This window comes from Astyanax mexicanus, chromosome 11 (assembly GCF_023375975.1).
Source record: "Astyanax mexicanus isolate ESR-SI-001 chromosome 11, AstMex3_surface, whole genome shotgun sequence".
NCBI lineage: Eukaryota > Metazoa > Chordata > Actinopteri > Characiformes > Acestrorhamphidae > Astyanax > Astyanax mexicanus.
Genome location: NC_064418.1, coordinates 48,780,625 through 48,794,538, shown reverse-complemented (window position 1 = coordinate 48,794,538; position 13,914 = coordinate 48,780,625).

Sequence of the window (13,914 nt, the reverse complement as noted above, 5' to 3'; positions counted from 1 at the left end):
CACTCTCTCTAACACACCCCCATCCTTCTCTCTCTCTCTCTCCCTCTCTAAAACACTCCCTCTCTTTCTTCTGCAGTCGGCACGCTCGCTTAGTACCGCCATCAGAGGTGCTTTCTTACCCTCTTGACCGTAATAATAAGTTAAAGTCAAAGGTCGCTCTGTTGAACATCCTGTACTTGATGTAAATTAGAGGAGGGGAAGGAGGGAGGGGAAGGGAATGGTAGGGAATGGAGGGATTGGGAGGAAAGAGGAGGGGAAGGGAAGGAGGGTTTGGCTGGGTCGCTCTATCTCTCTGGAGAGCATCTAATTGGAACAGTAATGAGTAGCGCGAGAACACAAGTCAACAATCAATGTTCTCCAAGGGGAGGGTCGAGAGGAAAAAAACAAAACAGGTGAAAAACTATCGATCACGCCGGAGGATCTGCCCGAGATTACGCAAAGCCTCCACAACGCTCCTTTTCTTATCAGGAATTAATGGCAGCATCCCAAAGCTCCGGCACGAATTTAAATCAGTGGCAGCCCCATGATTCGGAGACCAGATGATGCTAAAAAAAAATCTTGCAAAATAAAAAACAGAACAAAAAATATCAACCTGCCCAACTTCACCTGCTCCTAATGGCCTTTTTCCCACCCATCGCTGAATCATAAAATTATGCAAAGCGCGCAGAAAAAAAAGAAGCTTCCCGAAATGCATGTTTTCACCCCTCTTTAAACCGGATTAGCCATGCAGGTCACATCTCTCGGGAACGGGACCTTTCAAGAAAAGAAGCATTTAAAGGTGAATTAAACGGCTTTCGGCACATCCTCGCCCGACGCCTGAAGATTGCAGAGCAAGCTCGAACACAGCGCCAGATTTTAGTAGAAAAGAATAAACCACATAGAGAAACAGCAAGAGAAAGAGAGAAAGAGAGAGAAAAGAGAAAGAGAGAGAGAGAGAGAGAGATATCTCATACTTCTTTCTTCATAAGTAAAAAAATAAAAATATCTGCAGATCGAATACTCTGTATAATATGGTAATATTTAGAAATGCAATCAAGAGATCCTGTTTTATGCCCTTAGGAGTAAAAAAAGTTGTTTATTCTTATTCATATAAAAACACTGCAGAGTCAATACACACACTCAGTCAATATTTGGTTGGACCGACTTTAGGTTTGATTGCATTGTTTCAATTAGCTTTTGCAATGTCACAAGATTTAAAGAGGTTGGACAATGCTAAAAATTAAAACACCTGTCATCATTTTAGCTTGGGATTTTAGGTCTAAATTGGAGCAGCCTGGTGTTCAATCTGGAGCATCTGTGACGAAGACAGCAAGTCTTTGTGATGTATCAAGAGCCACGGTATCCAGGGTAATGTCAGCAGCATACCACCAAGAAGGACCAACCACATCCAACAGGATTAACTGTGGACGCTGTAAGAGGAAGCTGTCTGAAAGGGATGTTCGGGTGCTAACCCGGATTGTATCCAAAAAACATAAAACCACGGCTGATCAAATCACGCAGAATTCAATGTGCACCTCAACTCTCCTGTTTCCACCAGAACTGTCCGTCACCACAATCAATTACTGTGCTCTAAAACCAGGTGTTTCAGTTTCATTGTCCAACCCCTGTATTTTAATCTAGTGTTGCATTAATTTATTACAGGATCTTGCAGCAGCATTGATGATGGAAGAGTCTGACCACTGCACAAAGCAGCTCTTCTCCATCCAGCACATCCCAAAGATTCTCAATGAGGTTAAGATCTGGACCCTGTGGTGAACTCTCTCTCAATCCATGTGTGAAAATGATAAATGATGATCTCATGCTCCCTGAATCCTGAACTCTTTTACAATTCCAGCCCCATGAATCCTGATATTGTCATCTTGGAATATGCTCGTGTTCATCAGGGAAGAAATATAAAATCCATTCATGGAATAATCTGGTCTATATTCAGTATATTCAGGTAGTCAGCTGACCTCATTCTTTCAGCACATACTGTTGCTGAACCTAAACCTGCAGACCAACTGCAGCATCAACCAACCAACCCCACATCATTTACTTACTTACATCCAGGTGGAGACTTTATTTTTTTATTTTTCTACAGAACATACACATGACTTTTTATTGTGTGTTTTGCTAAATGTCAATACATTCTTTACAGCCTACAATTTACTTTTATAATCTAAATTCTTAAGAATAAAACATAGTGGCCAATAATCACATTTTTAATGGGTATTTTAATCAGGTATCATAATAGCATCTTCTGGGCATTCCAGAGGATACTGATAGCAGAATTTTTTTAGCAAGATTCATGCCTTTTAAAGGTTTTCCAGGAATGTCTCCACCAGATTGCAACACAAATATATATATATATATATATATATACAGTTGTGGTCAAAAGTTTACATACACTTGTAAAAAAACATAATGTTATGGCTGTCTTGAGTTTTCAATAAGTTCTACAACTCTTATTTTTCTGTGATAGAGTGATCGGAACACATACATGTTTGTCACAAAAAACAGTCATAAAATTTGGTTCTTTCATAAATTTATTATGGGTCTGCTGAAAATGTCACCAAATCTGCTGGGTCAAAAATATACATACAGCAACATTAGTATTTGGTTACATGTCCCTTGGCCATTTTCACGGCAACTAGGCGCTTTTGGTAGCCATCCACAAGCTCCTGGCAAGCTTCAGGTCGAATGTTTGACCACTCTTCTTGACAGAATTGGTGCAGTTCAGCTAAATGTGATGGTTTTCTTGCATGAACCCGTTTCTTTAGCACTGTCCACATGTTCTCAATGGGGTTTAAGTCAGGACTTTGGGAAGGCCATTCTAAAACCTTAATTCTAGCCTGGTTTAGCCATTCCTTTACCACTTTTGATGTGTGTTTTGGGTCATTGTCTTGTTGGAACACCCAACTGCGCCCAAGACCCAACCTTCGGGCTGATGGTTTTAAGTTTTCCTGCAGAATTTGGAGGTAATCCTCCTTCTTCATTATCCCATTTACTTTCTGCAAAGAACCAGTTCCACTGGCAGCAAAACATCCCCAGAGCATAATACTACCACCACCATGCTTGACAGTAGGCATGGTGTTCCTGGGATTAAAGGCCTCACCTTTTCTCCTCCAAACATATTGCTGGGTGTTGTGGCCAAACAGCTCAATTTTTGTTTCGTCTGACCAGAGAACTTTCCTCCAGAAGGTTTTATCTTTGTCCATGTGATCAGCAGCAAACTTCAGCCGAGTCTTAAGGTGCCTTTTCTGGAGCAAGGGCTTCTTTCTTGCACGGCAGCCTCTCAGTCCATGGCGATGTAAAACACGCTTGACTGTGGAGACTGACACCTGTGTTCCATCAGCTTCCAAATCCTTGCAGACCTGCTTCTTGGTGATTCTTGGTTGACTCTTGACCATCCTGACCAATCTCCTCTCGGCAGCATGTGATAGCTTGCGTTTTCTTCCTGATCGTGGCAGTGACACAACTGTTCCATGCACTTTATACTTGCGTATAATTGTCTGCACAGTTGCTCTTGGGACCTGTAGCTGCTTTGAAATGGCTCCAAGTGACTTCCCTGACTTGTTCAAGTCAATAATTCGCTTTTTCAGATCCACACTGAGTTCCTTTGACTTTCCCATTGTAGCTTTTGTAGCTGAGTCTAATCACTGGGTCAAATGAGCCCTATTTAAATGGGCTCATGAGAAGTCAACAGCTGTAGTCAATCAGAATCACTTACAAGAAGTGAAGAGGCCATGACATGAAGTTAATTTGATTGACACAACTCGCTACATCACCAAAATTGACAAATTTTGTTGCTGTATGTATATTTTTGACCCAGCAGATTTGGTGACATTTTCAGCAGACCCATAATAAATTTATGAAAGAACCAAATTTTATGACTGTTTTTTTGTGACAAACATGTATGTGTTCCGATCACTCTATCACAGAAAAATAAGAGTTGTAGAACTTATTGAAAACTCAAGACAGCCATAACATTATGTTTTTTTACAAGTGTATGTAAACTTTTGACCACAACTGTATATATATATAATTATGAAATTTATATTTACTAGGTTACTAGAGCTTCCTATCAATTGTACATTTCAGTACAGTTTTCCTTTATAAACTTTTTTAGATTTTAACCATTTTTTTAACCATACAGGTGCATCTCAAAAAAAAAAAAAATATTGAAACGTTATAATATTATAAAAACATCATTGAAACACAGAGTGATCTATATTTTATACTTTTATTGTTGATGATTATGGCTTACAGCCAATGAAAATCCAAAAATCACTATTGTAAAACTCAGTGTGGGCAGTGCGCCAATTGCTGCTGGAAAATGAAATCCGTATCTCTGACATAAAAGGTGTCAGAAATCAGTATTTGGTGGAATAACCCTGTTTTTTTTTTCATGCATCTTGGCATCATGTTCTCCTCCTCCACCAGTCTTACACACTGCTTTTGGATAACTTTATGCTGCTTTACTCCTGGTGCACAAATTTCAAGCAGTTTTGATTATTTGACTCTTGATTATATTGCAGAGGTTTTCAATCTAGTAGAATCAAAGAAACTCATCATTTTTAAGTTTTCTCTTATTTTTTTCCCAGATCTGTAGTGTATCTTCAGAAGTCTGGTGTGTATTAATCTGCTGACGTTGCTCTAATGGTGGGTTTTTTCATGTGTGTGTGGTAAAGCTGAAAGTGTGTGTGAGGCTGAGAGTGACGGGGAGCCGGGGGAGAGTTACTGGAGCTGTGGGAATACTCGTTCCCAGTACCGCTCTCCAGCACTCACCTCACTCAGCCCTTATACAAACCCACTGCAGCAGAAACTCTCTGTAGACCAGCGTCTGTCACATTATATAAAATACACGCTTTTAAACATACTGTATCTCAGTGTGGCTGAGTTTTAATGCTACTATGTTTTAGTTATGTATTTTATTGTGTTTATTCTGGTGCTGTCAACATTAAAGCACTAATTTATACAATTAACTATTTTGGGCCAAACTGCCTGTCAAATTTCACTTGTTTTACAGAGTTTTTTCTTTCTTTTTTTTTTTTTTTTTTTTTTTTGTGAATTTTTAAAACCCAGAAGATTCAGAAGTTCAGAAGGTAGATTACTTTTTTTTATTATTATTATTGAAATATGGATTATCAGAAAAAGAGAGGAACACAACATTATCCATAATCCATATTCATATTAATTTCTTATCAATTGAATGAAAGTTTTATTATGATATTTTTGTATCTATTTGTATATTTTATTTCCTGTTATTTTAAAGTGATTAAGTTTAGTTGTTATTTTCTTTCTTATCTCAATCCCACTTTGGATAGATTTACCTATAGTAAATTAAATTTCTTATTTAATTATCTAAACTGCTTTCTATAATCACTTGGTTATCTTTGTCTGATTAAAATATATTTGTCAATCTAAAAAAAAAAAATACATATGATGATTAATAACACTGTAAATATATGTATTGTGAAATACACTCAGGTGAGCAGAGCTACAGTCCCTCATTAGGCTGAATAAATATAAATATATATACATATAAAAAGAATACTCTAAATATAGATGTGAGATACTGTAATGCTGAGTTTCAGTCTCTCATTAGGAGGAATATATATATATATATATATATATATATATATATATATATATATATATATATATATATATATATATATATATATATATATTAATAACACTCTAAATGTACAGCTTTGAAAAAAAAAAGAGACCATATAAATATGAGTTTCTTTGATTTTACCAAATTAAAAACTTCTAGAATATAATCAAGAGGAAGATGGATGATCACAAACCATCAAACCACCAAACTGAACTGCTTGAATTTTTGCACCAGGAGTAAAGCAGCATAAAGTTATCCAAAAGCAGTGTGTAAGACTGGTGGAGGAGAACATGATGCCAAGATGCATGAAAAAAACTGTGATTAAAAACCAGGGTTATTCCACCAAATATTGATTTCTGTACTCTTAAAACTTGTTTATGAGTATGATATTATTTGAATATTATTTGATAAACTGAAGTGATCTATTTATAGTTATATACAGTGATATATCTGGTGTATATTTTTGAGTGTACAGTGAAGTGGTCTGGGTGACTGAGCTGAGAGTATAGACTACAGAGCAGGACGTCTGGTCCTGTGGTGATCTGAGTCCTGCGGGAAGCAGAGATGTTTGCAGTTCAGACAGCGGGGAGGACTTGTCTCTTCTGTCCTGACTCCACCTCTTTTCCAACTGCTACGAGTAGCATCACAGCGCTAACGTTCGGAGGAAAGCGCAGCGACACGGTTCTGATACACCAGCTCACAGATGCAGCCTTGTGCTGATCCACATCACCCTAGGAGCAATGAGGGAAAAGAGAGAGTGCCATCTACTGTACCCACCCAGAGAGAGAGCATTGCCAATTGTGCTCTCTCAGGGCTCTGGAAGCTGATGGCAAGCTGCATGACTGGGATTCAAACCAGCAAAGACTCGTGACCAAAGACTCGAAACTTGGCTTGGACTTGTGGCCAGAGACTTCAGACTTTGCTTGGACTTGCATAAAAAGACTCTCTTGGATGGTGTCACTGTAACATCTTGAGCAGGTGGATTATGGGAAGAGTAGTTTAAGGATCAGATGCAGACAGATTCGTAGTGGGAAGGATGTCAGTAGTATCATATATATTTCAGGCGTATACAGTATAGGAGAAGATGTTTAAAGATCTCATTCCATCGTTTTTTTTTTTCTCATTTATTTTAAAATGTCTAGTTGTGTCTCTAGTATGAATGAATGCAATGCAAGCCGTTTTTTTTTTTTTTTTTGTTAAAAGGTTTATAGATATAGCCCAGCTTTAGATCACTGAATTGCAGGTCTCTGAAGAAAGACAGGATTTCTTCTCTTGCTCATGAATATTAATACATGCAAATATATTGCCTCTGATTGGCTAACAGCATTGCAGCAAGGAACACCTAGCTTTCTGCCCCTACAGTCAGTTTTACAGCTCTAAAACTCAAAGGACTAAATGTTTTCAGATATACAGCCTTAGTTATAAAGATATAGCACTAAGCGCTGGGAAAAGTTAACCCTTAAATTTTACTTAACGTCGGGCACAAATGGCCCCGCGGCCGAGAAACGCTATCAATGGCATGGTGCGAGTGCAAGTAGAGACTGCCCGTCGTGACGCCACTCTCCCCACGATAGTTCGAATAACCTCCTACCCACAGCCTTGATTGATAATGTTTCTTTCAGCTAAAATAACGCTATTAAACTCTTACCTGAGACGCCTACTCTGACTGGTGTTCTGTCAAGCTGAGCTGCCTTGTCAAACCGTGCTTCCCTAGTGTATATTTAAGGTCTCAGTAATTAACCAGAGATCCGATTTAAACCTACAGTTACTTACACAAGACAACAAGGCAGCAGAGTAAACAGAGCTGTTAGCTGCTCCTTAGCTATAGCTCTTAATGCTGGTGTTCTAATTGACACCTAACTTCTCTCTGATCAACTCGTATTTCTGAGGGGTTTTTTTTACTAGCTACTGCAGACAATGGAGGCTGAAGAACATAAGTTTCATAAGTTGCAGCATCATGTACAACTCAAAGAGACCTACAGTATTTCACAAAGAAAAGCAAAAAAAAAAAAGGTGGATTTTAGCGGAATGAGACCTTTAAACTAAAGTGAGTTGTAATAATTCAGGAACAGCTGAAAGGAAAAATCCAAATCACCCCTTCGCTTCCTCAGCAGTTAAACCAGTGCCTTCGGTATCTACAGCGAACAGCCCCACCACCTGCACACACCTGCCTGCACAAACCTTACATTTGCATACTGGTGTTTAAATACCTTTTCTTGTTATTTATATATATTTTTTGCTTTCTGCATGAGTTTGGGTCTGGCCAGCAGAGGGGGGATTTGCTGACGCTGCCCCTCGTTAGGAGATAAACAGGACAGAACCTGCAGCTGGACGGTTTTCACGGTCAACCTGCACAAGCCATGCTGAATTATACCGTACTTCTGAGTTGGTGAACTGGTGAAATTCCCAACATTTGCAACCTCCGGCCTAAAACTGCATAAAACTGTACGATTTTAGCCCGATTTTAAGCCCGATTGGGTCAGATGTGACTGAATTTCATGATCAAGCCGAATTTTAGCTTCATCATTCTTTATTTGTCGCGCAGCGTGAAAGGGAAAGCGATGTCCGATTAAAGTTCATGCAAAAACGAGCTGCGAATGAGCGGTTGGATGCAACAAGGGATTTCTGACATGCCAGAAATACATGCAATATATACAATACAAAAAAAAAATGCATGCATTTTTAATGGGCATATATGCAGCTGAAACACTATAGGGAACAGCTTAGTGCATCCCAAATTATATTATCAACATTAACATTTTAATATTTTATCATTATAGTCATTATGGCTTTTAGAATAGTGTAGTGCACTATAGGACTCTGTGGGCGTGGCCTAAGCTTTTGTTCTTAATGGCTTTATTTTATTCATCTTATATTACTTTTACTTTTATACTTTAAGTAGTTTTGACACTTTTACACTTTTACTTAAAGAGTAAAAAGCTTGCATTTATACTTCTTCTACTTCTACAGAAGTATTTTATTAACCCTGAGTATCTACAATATACTTCTACCTACAGAGTAATAAATGGAGATTCTTTTTACATCTTTTTTATAATTTTATTTAAAAACATTTTCATGTTTTCTCCCCAATTTACAAGGCCAATTATCCAACCCACTCATTAGGGATCCCCCAACACACCAGGAGAGTGAAGACACATACATGTGAATTCAGACTCCGCCTCTTTTTGAACTGCTGCCGGTTCTGATACATCAGCTCACAGATGCAGCATTATGCTGATCCGCATCACCCTAAGAGTGATGAGGGAAAAGAGTGCCATATACTGTACCCACCCAGAGAGAGAGAGCAAGGCCAGCTGTACTCTCTCGGGACTCCGGTAGCGATCTCCTGATCATAGTGGAAACACTTAGCCCGCTGGAGCCCCCTATGTCACACATTTGTTAAGTTTTTTTAGTACTAATACATGATTAGAAAGTCTATAATAAAGTTAGCAAAAATCAGCCTTATTGACATTTGATTTTCTTGTTTTTGACCTATTTTAAAGCTTTGCCTCAATATTCACGGTTCAGCACTTCTGCTTGGCAAGTCACGATTCCACATAAATCCAACACAAACGTGTTTACACCCTCAGAAGTACAAATTAACGTTAAAAGCCTGCAGGTTAGTCGGGTACGATCCAGCTTTCTGCTGGAGATCAGGCTCTGCTTGCTCGGTTCAGCGCTCTGAAAAAACGAACATCTGCAATTATTATTAATGAACGTCTTCCTGCTAACACACTTCCACACACTTCCACTCTCCGACCGGCCCAAAAAAAAACTACGCCAGGAGAGCCAATTCTGCAGAAAAGAAATGAAATAAAAAAATAATTTAAGGTGGTTTAACCTAAAACTCCAGCACACTATCCATCAAACCCACCACATGGCCAAAGCTTATTTTTAGATGTGAGATGTGCTGGTGTGTGAAGTATTGGCTGCTCCATTGGCACACCCAGAGGGAGAGGAAAACCAGGTCTGCAGACGGCGCCCTCCTTCATTTTAGAGAGAATTCTCCCGAGATTGCACCAGTTAATAGACGGCAATAACCGCATTTAATTACGAGTGGCTCAGAACATTTTATTGACAGTGCTGGGCGGCAGAAAGCAGTGTAAAACCTGAAGGTGAAATTTCTCCTCTATTTCCAGCTCCAATTTCTCTATTTCCAAATATATATTTTCTCATATATTTTTTTTTCTCTAACACTTTTGGTAGGTCATCTAGCCATTATAAGTTGGTTCTCATCAAAGGCTACATTTACACAGTTTTTTCCACAAAACACAAGTGTGAAAAATAGATAGAAGGAAAGAAAGGTGCTCATGCAAAACAGAGAGGGTTCTGATTGGCCTGTTCTCTGCAAAGAGTCTGTGATTCAGCCAATCCGTTTTAAGTTGGAGTGGCCAGTGTTGTTTTATCTCCTCCTGGATGGGATGCATTCAGGAGCATCATGGCTCCCAGCTAAACTCATTTCACCTCACACTACTCTAAAGTATATCCATGTCTGCTAAAAGTAAAAAAAAAAAAACAGTTTGTAATAGTTTTTATACAGTCCAAGTCCAGGTCCGGGGTTCCTTCCTGAAATATATTTTTGCAACGTGGGATGTCTGTTAATTTGACCCTAAACTGACGTTTATATGCTAATAGACAGTGCTTCATGTGAAGTTTCGGTTTCATTTTATCCAGCATTGGCAATAACCAATATAAAGACCATTTACTTTCGAATCACTTAAAACTTGTTTGATACTTCTTGGCTGCAACATTTTATTATTATTTTTTTTAATTTCAGAATTTCTTTCATTTTCTATTTATTTTCTTTCTTTATCCATCAAAGTCTGGTTCTTGCCAAAGGCAATGTTCACACCGCAGGTAAAGCAGACTAAATCTGTTTAGTTTCCCCCCAAAAAACTCTATTTTTTTTATTTATTTTCTGTTCCTTTGAACCACTTTTGTAGGTCATCTAGCCATCACAGTTTGGTTCTTGCCAAAGGCAATGTTCACACAGCAGGTAAAGCAGACTAAATCTGTTTCTTTTTCCCCCGAACCTCATGTTTATTTCAGGCTGTTTACACGTTTTATCTTTTAATGTGGTCTGTATCCCAAATTCATCTAAATAGTGGAAGCTTCTAGAAATTATCTATTGTGTGTTAAAGAGCAGTGCTTCACATGGAGTTTCGGTTTCATCTTCTCCAGCATCGGCATTAACCAATATAACCAGCATATAATTACAAATCAGTCAAAATTAATTTTCCGACACTTTTGGGCTGCAACACTGAAATTTCTCTTCTAATTTCAGACTTTTTCAATTTTATTTTCTCTTCCTTTGAAACATTTTGGTAGGTCATCTAGCCATCACAGTTTGGTTCTTGCCAAAGGCAATGTTGCCACAGCATGTAAAACAGCCTAAACCTTTCTGAAAATTGTCTTTGTTTTTGTCCAATTTTCTCTCCCTTGGATCTTCCATTCTCATATATTAAGCCACATTCTCAAACTTCAGCACCACATATGTAAAAGTGGCTCAAATCAGAAGTAAAAATAAGAGATTCACTGTGTTTTGCCATTCAACTTGTCACATAGATAATACTCTTTATTTATATAGTTTTATATCGCAAAGAGCAAAAATCTTTACAACCTGCTCTAGTTTGAATTGAGGTCTGATTCTGGCGCAAATGCTCAAGTACTTCCAGCCCAAGTGCTGCATGCACCAAAACCCCGGTTGCTGAGTATAATATGACAATCGACCCAAGCCGCATTCATCAACACCATGAGTCCTGAGTATAGTATAAAAATTGGCCTAAGCTGTATGTTCCAACACGCTGGTTGCTGAGTATAATATGACGATTGGCTTAAGCTAGTTGTGCCAGTACCCCGGTGGCTGAGTATAGTATTACAATCGTCTCAAATAATTTATGTCAACTCAAGTCTAATCTAGTTGCAAAGTGCAAACCACATTCAACATACAATTCCACAAGGCTGATCCCAAGTCTCTGCCAATGATGCCATACATCTCTTGCTTCTTTCTTTACATAAAGTTTCGGTTTCATCTTCTCCAACATCGACAATAAGCGCATTTAATTACAAATGGCTGATTTTAGAGAGTGTTTTTGAGAGTTCAGGGCTGCAGAACTCCCGGGCCGTGAAGTTCTCTTCTATTTCCAGCTCTTATTATTTTTATTTCAGTCTCTTCTTTTCTGATGTCTTTTTAATTTCTTTCCCCAACAATAAAAAAAGGCAAATTGAGTGGTCTGACAGTAACTCCTGAAATAGTCAGGTCTTATTACAGCTCTGACTCGAGCGCACGCTCGGCTCACTCTGAGTACATTCTGCTTTTTTCTGCTTTTGTGGCGTGACCTTGCATGATGCCGGCGGTTAATGAAGGCTTTCATAAACAGGCTGCGGGGTTTTTGCTCGGGGAGCGTACAGATACGCCTCGCTCCTCGCTCCACGCCGAGCCGCTGGGAGTTCACGGAGAAGGTTGGCCGGACTCGGGGTCTCGCAGGCACATGAGTAGCACGCCCAAGGTTCATTGATTTCCTTTTTAATCATCTATTTACCTTTCTGTGCTTTCTGGCCCTCAGGATAATGTTTTACTGAGGCGTGTGGAAATCACTCAATAGAGCAAAGTGTGCCAGAATTTCTCCCGTGCTGAGAGCCTTCAGACATGGCTTAATTCACTCCCCTCACTCTCTTCGGCTCACTGCTGATGGAATTGTGGTCAAAGGTAACTGAAAGAAGCCAGGCTTATGCCAATTACAGCTGTCGTGTTGGAGTTGTGTTATCTTTTGATGCAGTGGTCATGAAAAGTTAACCCTGGATTATAACCACAGACAAGTCAGTTCATAATACTTTGGGGTCGATGAACCAGCCAGCACATCAGATTTGATGTTTCTTGATGTTACTATTAAGATTTCTGTGATACATTATGGATTTGTGAGTCCATTTACCTGTTTGGCCCAAGCCGATTGTGCCAATATCACGATTTCAGAGTATAGTAAGACAATTGGCTTGAGCTGTATGTACCAACACCCCAGTTGCTGAGTATAATATGACAATTGGCCCAAGCTGCTTGTGCCCAAGTCCAGCCCAAGTGCTGTATGTGCCAAAACCTCGGTTGCTGAGTATAATATGGCAATTGGCCCAAGCCGTTTGTTCCAATAGCCCAATTCCATAGTATAGTAAGACAATCGGTCTGAGCTTTATGTACCAACACCCAGGTTGTTGAGGATAATATGGGAATTGGCCCAAGCCATTTGTGCCCAAGTCCAAACCAAGTGCTGCATGTGCCAAAACACTGATTACTGAGTATAATATTGGAATTCACCCAAGCCGATTGTGCCAATACCATTATTCCAGAGTAAAGTAAGACAATTGGCTTGAGCTGTATGTACCTACACCCAGAGCGCTGAGTATAAAATGTCCAGACCAAGTGCTGCATGTGCCAAAACCCCAGTTGCTGAGTATAATGTGACAGTTAGCCCAAGTCGTAAGTGCCAATGCCATGATTCCAGAGTATAGTAAGACAATTGTTTGTGTGAAACTGACCAATAGACACCAATGCATAAAGCTTATGCTGCCTTTAAATGAACCTCAGGAGCTCTTGGAACTGCTTGCAAACTGATTGACTTGAAGACAGCATAGGCTCTTAATAATTTTCCATCCATTGGCGTCCATTGGTCAGTTTCCTACCAAACATACTGTAGATTGATTTCTCTAGTAGTGGTTTGGATACTGTTTTTTGTTCATTGTTGCCATTTAAGCTCTTAAGGTCAAGTGAATAACCTTAAATAGCACAAAATCCAGTGCACAAAAATGATATGAAAGCTAGTAGTAAACAGCCAAGGCTTTTTAGGAAACAATTAATTGGTTAACAGCTTACAGCTGTTCTGAAGCAATGGAAATAAAATTAGATTTGGAAATGGATACAATAAAATGAACACTTAACCACCATAATAACTAGAAAAAGTCACAGAGAAGACACACAGAAAACTCTGTAACTATTAAAAGTAGAAGTCTTTCTTCTCTTTAGAGAAATTACAGATGAAGTCAGAGAGCGGTGAGGACTGTTTCCTATACCTTCAAACTCAGACTCTTAGAAACTGGAGAAAAACAAAAACTGCTACAGGAAGACGTCTGGCTGACCCACATGTAAACATCAGCTTTAGCCTTTAGCTCAGATTAATATGATTAAGGACTGAGTCTCAGTTTCAGTGACTTTTTTTAGTAAAAACAGTGAATTTAAAAGTGATTTGCTCAGTATATTTGGTTTTAAATGTTATAAAACAATAGTAGAATTTGACTTCAGAAACTATAACAGCCCCTCCAAC